Source organism: Clupea harengus, chromosome 18 (assembly GCF_900700415.2).
Source record: "Clupea harengus chromosome 18, Ch_v2.0.2, whole genome shotgun sequence".
In the NCBI taxonomy this organism is placed as follows: Eukaryota; Metazoa; Chordata; class Actinopteri; order Clupeiformes; family Clupeidae; genus Clupea; species Clupea harengus.
Genome location: NC_045169.1, coordinates 5,887,665 through 5,897,664, shown reverse-complemented (window position 1 = coordinate 5,897,664; position 10,000 = coordinate 5,887,665). Strand labels below are relative to the sequence as shown.

The 10,000-nt window shown below is 47.5% G+C and overlaps 1 protein-coding gene across 1 annotated transcript in view; it reads right to left on the bottom strand.

Moving 5' to 3' along the window:
• plcb3 (phospholipase C, beta 3 (phosphatidylinositol-specific)) overlaps positions 1-10,000 on the bottom strand; it is a 45,359-nt gene that overhangs the window by 20,396 nt on the left and 14,963 nt on the right.

The following is a 10,000-nucleotide window of genomic DNA, read 5'->3' as shown; positions in this document are numbered from 1 at the left end:
GAGAGAGAAAGAGAGAGAGAGATGTAAGCAAGGTTTTTTTATATCCGTGTTGACATGGGGCAAGAAAGAGAGGGAGAGAAAGAAACAGGTAGTTGTCATAACATTTTTTATTTCTGTGATGAAGACAGGGAGAGAGAGAGTGTGGTAGAGAGAGAGAGAGAGAGAGAGAGAAGAAAAAGAGAAAAATCAAGAGGAAGAAGGAAAGATGTAAGCAAGGTTTTTTTCTGGGATGAAAACATGGGTAGAGACAGACAGACAGACAGACAGACAGCCAGACAGACAGAGAAAGATGCAAGGAAGTTTTTTATTTCGGTGATAAATCGAAATCCCCAAATTGTCCATCACACAACAGATGCGTAGAAGAGCAGAGACACTCAGTGCAGAGGACAGGCCCCACACACTCACACACACACACACATCATCCCTCTTTCAGACAAGGCCAGGACCGGCCCCACACGCTCACACAAACACACTCCATCCCTCTTTCAGACAACGCCAGGGCAGAGCCAAGGCCAGCAGGGCTGGAGCAGAAAAGAGCAAAAAGGAACCAGTCAGAAAGAAGACAACCATCATTTGTAATAGAGGAAAACTTGACCCCTTTAAAACCTCGACCTCTTTTCCACCACTGTCCATCTTCGAGCTCTATTTAAAACATTTTAAAAGGCCTTTTTCTCGTCTTTCCCTGTCTCTCACTTCCTCCCTCGCTCTCTCGCTCTCCTACAGTCATCTAAACACTTCCTCCAGTGTGGCGGTTCAAAGCGGTGGGATTGTGTGTCGGAGGAGGTCTAGGGAGAGTGCTCCGGAACACTGGGACAGTTGGGAAAGGGAGAACAGACACGCAGGCCGGATCTCTCTGCCCCTTCAGCCTGAGAAAGTGCAGGAGCTGGCAGTGTCTCTGACACACACACACACACACGAACACACACACACACGAATACATACACACGCACACACACACAAACCACTTCCCCTCAGTTTCTTTAAGAGTGAGGGAGGCTCGTTAATGCACTTGTAAACAAATCTGAAGCCAAACATTAAGTACTTGTGGCCTTGGCAAAAGAGTCAAACTGTCTCTCACCCAACTCTCACTCACTCACACACTACCATCCTCTCTTCCTCTTCCTCTTCTCCAATCAATCAGTCTTTCCCTGGTGTCATTCATTCTATTCTCTCTTGATCAGACTTCCCTCCTGTCTCCTCTCATTAAATACCCCCACCCATCCTTGCCTCTCTCCATCTCTCCTCTCCTGTTAATTATTCCTCTCTCTCTCTCTCTCTCTCTCTTTCTCTCCCCTGTTCTCTTTTCTCTGGCTTGCTCTGGGCCTCTCTCAGCAGTGGGAATGAAGCTGTTGAGTTGACGACTCCCTCTGGGCGCTCGTACGGGTTAAAGGGCTCTGTTGGGAGTCCGGCGGGGCTTGATTCTAGTCCAAACAGACTCAGCAGGGACTAAAGCTTCTGGGTCACACACACACACACACACACACACACACACACACACACACACACACACACACACACACACACACACACACACACACACACACACACACACACACACACACACAGACACACACACACAGACGCACACACACAGACGCACACACAGAGACAGACGCACACACAGAGACAGACGCACACACACACACACACACACACACACACACACACACAGACGCACACACACAGACGCACACACACAGACGCACACACAGAGACAGACGCACACACACACACACACACACACACACACACACACACACACACACACACACACACACAGACACAGACGCACGAAAGATCCACGAGTCACACACACACACCGACGCAAGCACAGAAAACGCTTCTTTTATCTGCTCCCAAAGGCTACATTTTCATTAAGCTGGCTCTTACGGCTGCCCCCCAGAGGGAACTCAGCAGCCATTGGCTGCTTTGCCATCAAACACAGCCCCTTTTAGACCAATGGCAGCAGCCCGAGGCTAGGCTTGAGCCCGGCATTTCCCAGCATCTCTCTCTCTCTCTCTCTCCCCCGTTCTTTCTCTCTTCTACGTGGTGGGTTTGCCGTCTTTAGAAAAGTGCCAGGAAAAGAGTTGGCCTGGAGGAGAGGAGGAGCAGAAACTGGATTCGGGACACATGATCCACATGGAAAGAGAGGGGAAGAAACGATGTGAAGGAGGAAAACAAAAGAAATGGAGTCCAAACTGGAAGACCTGGTTTCTCTTGTTTTGGTGAGACGGACGGACTTTCCACGGGGAGTCGGAGACGACAAAGGCGTGGGAGAGAAAGAACATGTGACTGCCACTGATTTGAGAGGGGCATTTCAACACACATGCATATACCAGCACACACATGTATACACACACACACACACACACACACACACACACACACTTATACACACATAGACAGAAAGCATGTACACACCTTTGGTAATACTAGATTGCATAGTCACAGGCACATCAATGTACACACATATAACTATGTTTTCCCTCCAACTATGACCTGGAAATGCATGCTAAACACAACCAGATTTGAAGATGTGAGGAGTGTTTTTCTTTTTCTGTCAGTACTCTCTTGTGTGTGTGTGTGTGTGTGTGTGTGTGTGTGTGTGTGTGTGTGTGTGTGTCTGTATGTCTAAAATTCCCTTCATTGTGGCATGTTGACTCAAAGATTAATAGTTAGCCGCTTGATTCATGGCCGTATCATTATGTCATTTGTAATACTCGCTGAACGAACTGAGTGGATTGCACTGCGCTGCAGTTGGACCACCGGGGAACAGGCTTTAGCCCACAGTCAAACAAGCCAGCAGAGAAGCATCAATCACACTGGTTGTGCACGGAGAAGCTAACGCTAAAGAGGCTAGAAGAGACTATACATCTACATGCCCGCGTACCCAGGCAAGCAAGCTGCCTGTTTTGACCAGGCCACGACATATAACTTGAAGCATCAAACGGGAGTCACCCTTGACATGTCAGGTTATATTTACATAGCCGCATAGAGATTTTATTAACAAATGCTTCTGTACACCTCACCCAAAGGAACAATGGCATTAAGATCTCATTTGAAATCCAAAATAGCCACTGAACTTTAATGTGGCCAAGTGCCGGTAACAGTGACGCACTAGTTTGGCTGGGCAGTGTACAGTGTTGCAAGTGTGGTTCACCCCCCAGCCACCCTCCCCCTCCCCCTCCCCCTCCCCCTCCCGTGCCACAAATGCTCCCCTCCGTTCCCTTTTCTTAGCTTCCATGATGTCACTTCCTCTCCGCATGTGCTCAGGACACCTCCAGCGGAGGCGGCTCGGGGGAGGGAAGGGAGTTGGCCCTGATCTGGAGCCAGACCCAGGCCAGGCCTAGTCAGCATTCCACTGCTATTTTGGACGGCCCTCACAGGGACAGAACTGACTTCAGCGCTGAGCGTTGCACGCTGCTGGGATGTCTGATGTAATGCACGTGATCCGAACGCCATAATCAGATCCATACTGGTCATGAAAGCAAAGTCAGTGCCGTCACATCACATGACCCTCAATTGTTCTGTCTGGATGTTTTCGCAATGGAAGTGGTGTTTTTGGTGGACGTAGGCCCAGTGGAGGCAGTGAAGCGATGGGATTTTGGGTTCCACTGTAGTCTGGCAAGCCTGAGTCAGGACGGGGCTTCTGGTCATTTGGTTGGACTGACTGATTGCTAAAATAAGAGAGCTGGCAATCGAGCATGGAATCCTCCGACGCAATACAATAGAAGCAGAGTGGTCAAATTATACAACAATAAGCAGTCACCACACCCTGCCCCCAGTGCAACTGGTACACACTCACACGCACGCACACACACACACTCGGATGCGCATGCACACACATCCACACGCACAGAGAGAGGGTGGGGAGACTTGCACACTGACAAGCACAGAAACTAAATACAAAGTGAACTGAAAGCACAAATTATCAACAACACACACGCACACACACACACACACACACACACACACACACACACACACACACGCACACTCGGTGCACAGAAACTAGTACAAATGATGTTATCCAATTAGCTCCGAAAAGAAACTGACAAATAGACAGACCAGCTCAGATAGCGTCAAAGACAAACGCACAGTTAGACAATGAGACTGACTGAAAGACATATGGATGGGCAGACAGGCACACAGACAGACGGACACACATTCACACAGACAAAGAATGAATGAAAGAAAAAAAAAAAGAGAGAGGCAAAAGAAAGAAACTGGCGAACGGATGGAGTGTGTCAGAAACGTGAACACATGAACTCCATCTGCCCTTTCCCGTCTCCTCTGGGTCTCCGCCCCGAGGGGGAACCTCCCTGGGCCTTTTGTACTCCAAGGGGGGGGTGGACTGGAGGGTGGGGGGTTTGGGGGCGTCATGGCCTCAAGCCTGGAGCCGTAACTCCCCTCACGCGAACCACTGATCCGTCCAATGGAGGCCGAGGCAGGGCTCTAATAATCCCCAGGTGGACATGAGACATTCATTAACACCACGCATGCGAGAGGGCTCAGCGCTCTGCAGGCCACAGAGCCGGGATCCACAGAGAGAAGCGGGGAGGAGGTGTTCTCAAAAGCTCAACACAGTCTTTGTCAAACACAAACACACAGAGACATGCACAAACATGTATATACACAAATGCAAACATAGCCTCACCCACACATACAATTACCTTTCAAACATGTACATGTATATATATATAGAGAGAGAGAGGGCCAGAGACAGAGACAAGGGGGGGGGGGGGGGGGGGGGCGACGACACATGAACGTGCACACACACACACACAAACACACAGTGATTCAGAGCTGCTGATGATGACATAACTGTCGTACTATCTTAGTGGACTCTGATGTCGTAACCACTGGAAACAGACACTTCCTGTCTCAGAACAGAGGGAGCATGGGCCTACGGGAGAGGGGAGTGGCAAGCATTGGGTGTCTCAGTGTGTGTGTGTGTGTGTGTGTGTGTGTGTGTGTGTGTGTGTGTGTGTGTGTGTGTGTGTGTGTGTGTGTGTGTGTGTGTGTGTGTGTGTGTGTGCGTGTGTGTGTGTGTGTGTGTGTGGCAGAGAGAGAGCACTATGTGTTAGTGTATGTGGTAAAGATGGAAGGGCTCCAGGGACCTAGTAACATGCTCGGGTGGAGTTGTAGATATATAATACTCCTGTGAACTTCATCCACACTCCCTCACACACACACAAACACACACACTCCTCCCTGCGCCCCTCTTTGCATCTCTTTCTCCGCAACATTTTCTTAGTCTTTACACTTTCTTCCTCCCTCTGTTTCTCTTATTCTCTTTCCAACTCTCTCTCTTTCTCTCTCTCTGTGGAGTCGAGGTCAGTGACATTTTCGCTGCTCTCTGGTTTCTGCTTGCTGGAGGAGAGAAAGGGGAGTGAAAGAGGCCGAGACTCAGCACAAAAAAAGAGCACAAAACAAAACAAACAAAACAGGAAATAGCCATCCAATTACAACCATAAATAATAAACAAATACAACTGCCAGTGCTTGCAAAAATCGCTAGCCTGTCATCCCCGGACAAACCGGTTTTCCTGTCGGGCTACAAAATTCTTTACAAAAAACACCCTGTCCGATCAGAAATTATATCCCTTGTGTGAAATAAAATTCCCTTCTTTATTAGACTTTTCTGCTCTTTTGACTTGGTATTTGGAGGAAAAACTTTGACCATCAAAAGAACGATTTGTTGTCGATCATGATGGTTTGTCTGCTAGGAAGTGTCCTCATTAATTTGAAAGGCACTAGTCGGGCTGTGTTTGATGCTGGAATCCTCTTAAAGCATAGACGAGCAAGAGAAAACTTTAGTAAGATGAAGAATGACATTCACGATGATTGTAAATGTTAATGTTTGTATTGCTTTCTCAAATATGTCTATCTTTTTTTATTTGGGCAAGTTACATTCATTTAGGGCAACCAAAATCTGAAGAACGCCTGCCTGAAGGGCTACCAGGGATTTCAAAATGTTTCCCGAGCCCTGACTCCTTTTCTAGACTCTTTCTCCTCTATCAGAAGACCCACACACACACACACAGATGGACACACAGACGAGGAAGGACACACCCACATGGACACACACACACAAATATAGTGTAAGAAGATCCAGCGCACAACAAGAGAGACACACACACACACACACACACCCCCACACACACACGGTGAGCTGATGGGTGGATTTGGGAAGGGAGGAGAGGGGGAGCGGGAGAGAGATGACAGGGGCAGGACCGACAGGAGCCAGGGAGCCAAGAAGCCAGGGAGGGAGGGAGGGAGGTAGAGAGAGATAGAAGGAGGTGAAGAGAGGGAGAGAGGGATTAGGGGAGAGAGATTTAACTAGTGGAGCAGAGATGATATGAAAGGTGCAGACATACAGTCAAACATAGTTAAGGAGAGAGAGAGAGAGAGAGAGAGAGAGAGGGAAGGAGAGAGAGAGAGAGAGAGAGAGAGAGAGAGAGAGAAGGAGAGAGAGAGATGCACATGTTCTATGCTTTGGCAATGCTACTTCCTTTCAAATGGTCATGCCAATAAAGTGTAGTGAATTGAACTGAAATGAGAGGCTGGTAACTGGAACCTTGAAAGAAAAAGGAAGAGAGAAACGAATGAGCTAGAAAGCAAGGGAGAGTGAAATATCACAACCACTAATGAGTATAGTGTCAAGGAGGAGAAAAGACAGAGAAGGGAGATAATGTCTTTAGGCCTGCCCTCCGCCCTTTTCCTGTCTTCCATCATATTCTCTCTCCCTCTCCCTCTCTCTCCCTCCCTCTCCCTCCCTCTCTCTCCCTCTCTCTCCCTCCCTCCCTCTCTCTCTCCCTCCCTCTCTCTCTCCCTCCCTCCCTCTCCCCCTCTCTCCCTCCAATGCAATGCTGTGTACTGTGCTGGCCCATGTTTTTGCACAGTATTGCTTTGTTACTTGCCACCCATCTGTCTCTCTTCATCTTGCTCTCTCTCCGTCTTCTTCCCACTCTCCACTCCTCTCCCTCTGCACCTCTGCGTCCCTCCCTTCTTCGCCTCACTTCCACCTCCATGCATCAAATCTATAATCTAATCAGTTTGGGCTGAGAGTTTGTCATGCTTGTCATTCCATTGCTACACTCACACACACACACACACACACACACACACACACACACACACACACATGCTTCCCACACAACTATATGAACACACACACACACACACACACAGAAAAGGGGTTGGGGGGTCAGACATAATGCGAATAATGAGAGAAAGAGTGCGGGTGTTTTCAATGGTGGCATTGACGGGAACAGGGTGTAGATGTGGCTCTTTACTGAGCTGTGCTGCTGTAACTCTAAACACATCTTAAAGGGTCTCACAAGGTCAAAATAGGCCTCTAAGACCCTGAGTACAGAATATCCTCTATGAGAGGAAGGTCTGTGTGTGTGTGTGTGTGTGTGTGTGTGTGTGTGTGTGTTTATTTCCGCACACACGCAGATAACACACGTAAACAAGTCTGGCAGGAACTCAAGTGATATAAGTGTTTGAGTGTGTGTGTGTGCGTGTGTGGTTGGGGGTTGGGGGGGGGGGGGGTCAGTTACAATATAGCCAGAGGCAGTGTATGCTTGTGGGATGTATGTGTGTGTGTGTGTGTGTGTGTGTGTGTGTGTGTGTGTGTGTGTGTGTGTGTGTGTGTGTGTGTGTGTATAAAAAATAGAGTGGGCATGCATGGGTGTGTATAAGAGGCCAGTAGACATCAAAAGTGACAGGCCAACGACAGAGGAAGATCAAGAAAGAGGGAGAGAGGCAAAAAGGAAGTGATCACATTATCAGCCCTCAAAACACACTTCCTCTGTTGCATGGGTGTCTGCATGTGTGTGTGTGTGTGTGTGTGTGTGTGTGTCTGAACACAATACAGGACTATACTATATAGGATACAGGACACGGCTTAATGAATGAGTGTGCACACATGCTTGTATGCATATGCATTTGTCTGTGTGTGCGTTTTGTGTGCACACACAAGTGTGTGTGTGTGTGAAATTGCTGGAGAGGGAAACTGAGGAAGAGGGGGGGGGGGGGGGGGGGGGGATTCATATTTGTTACATCCTAATCCCTAAAATAAAGAAGCCTAATCACCATGGATAATCTTTCTGGCCAAAAAAAAAAAAAAAAACGTCACAAGAGCCACTCGTAATCACCGACAACATCTAACAATCAACGGCAGCTATCAACAGCTCTTCCGAATCACCACACTCAAACGCGGCAAAGCAAAACAAACACAAGCTTATGCCCAGCCAACAGAAGAATGGACAGACTTCACTCGTTTTTCCTTAAGAAATGACGGAGTGATATCCATCTTTTCCCACCCTGAATTTGTTGTTTTTACTTTCTTGGTACGATCGCTATTATACTTTGACGTTATACTATTCTCCTCGGATTCCACAACATCTAAACCAGCTGGGAAAGGAACATTCAAGATCCGTTGCACACAATAATGTGCACACATTATTTATCAAGTTTGATCTCTCCATCTTTCTCTCCATCTGCCTCTCGGTTTCTCCTCTGACAGTTCACTGTATAAAGAAAGGAAATGATGATCATGGAGAAGAGCTTTAGGAGGTTAATGTGCCAGTCCTCAGAGAAAAGAGAGATTAAAATGACAATAGAGAGCAAGAAAGAAAGAAGGGGGAGAGAGAGAGAGAGAGCTGGAGGGTATGCTGGAAGAAAAAGGGACACAAGGGAAAGTTATGCTGCAGGACTACCCTCTGTGTCTGAACAATTTCCTGCATGCTTTCCCACGGAGAGAGAGAGAGGGAGTGAAAGAGAAGGAGAGAAGGAAGAATGGAGAAACTGGAATGAAAAAACAGTGAAAGGGAAACGGAGGGTGCCATCCCTCCTTCCGTTTACATCGCAGGAAGAACTTCTGTCACCTCCCCTGTTCTTGGCTGATGACAACCAGCTGGATTCCAAACAGGAAAAAAAAAAAGTGGAAGCGAGAGAGACAGAGGAGGAAAAGAAAGTGAAAGTAGGCGTGAAAACTCTGCAAGATAGCAGACACATTCCAGAGAGTGTTCCACGGGACGGATATGACATAGTGTATTCCAGTCGATATATACGTACTGTAAGTTTACAGTTTTGGGCAAACGTGGCTGGCAACACGCAAAGTCCGCCGCGCAATGACCTGAAGCTAATTTGAATAACTTGAAATGAAATAAATGTCATGACATCTGCAAGATTCTAAGGGCCAACATGGGTGGGTCAGCGCTATGCTGGGGTGTGTCCAGGCAGCGATGTGGGAGTTTTCAAAATGACACTCCTAATGAATTCATGTCGGGGGAGACCTACCGCGCGACTGGAAATATGTTGCTTGCTCTATCGTAGAACAATTACTGACCTCTGTGTGATCTGATCTGTGTATGGTCATGAATGGTTGCATCATTGTGACTGGATGTGGCCATGAAGTCATTCTTTATCAGCCACTCATTACTCAACCCATTGATGCTGGAATGCACCCTGATTTGTGTCAATGAAAAGAGCAAATATAGATATCCCTGCCGACTCACCGCATGGTTGCTGATGCACCAAGTCTGTGAGTGGTGCTCGTTGCCCTATGAAATACTGACCCAATGAGTGTGTACAGTGGAATGCAAAAGTTTGGGCACCCCTGGACAACATTTCTATTACTGTGAAAAGCTCAGCGAGAAAAAGATGGCTTAAAAGGCATACATTTAAAGATGATACATTTCTTTAATATTTTAAAGTAAGGTTACTTTTTTTCTTTCCATCTTTTACTGCTTCAAAATAACAATAGGGCCAGAAGCAAACATTTTGGGCACCCAGCATAGTTACTACTTAGTAACACCTCCTTTGGCAAGAATCACAGCTTGTAAAAGTTTTTCAGTTCTTGTTTGGGGGGGGTTTCACCAAGTCTTCTAGTTCTGTGAGATTCTTGGGCTGCCTCGCATGCACTGCTCTTGGGAGGTCTATCCACAGATTTCCACAAGGTTTAGATCTGGGGAACTTGTTTGTTAGGGGCC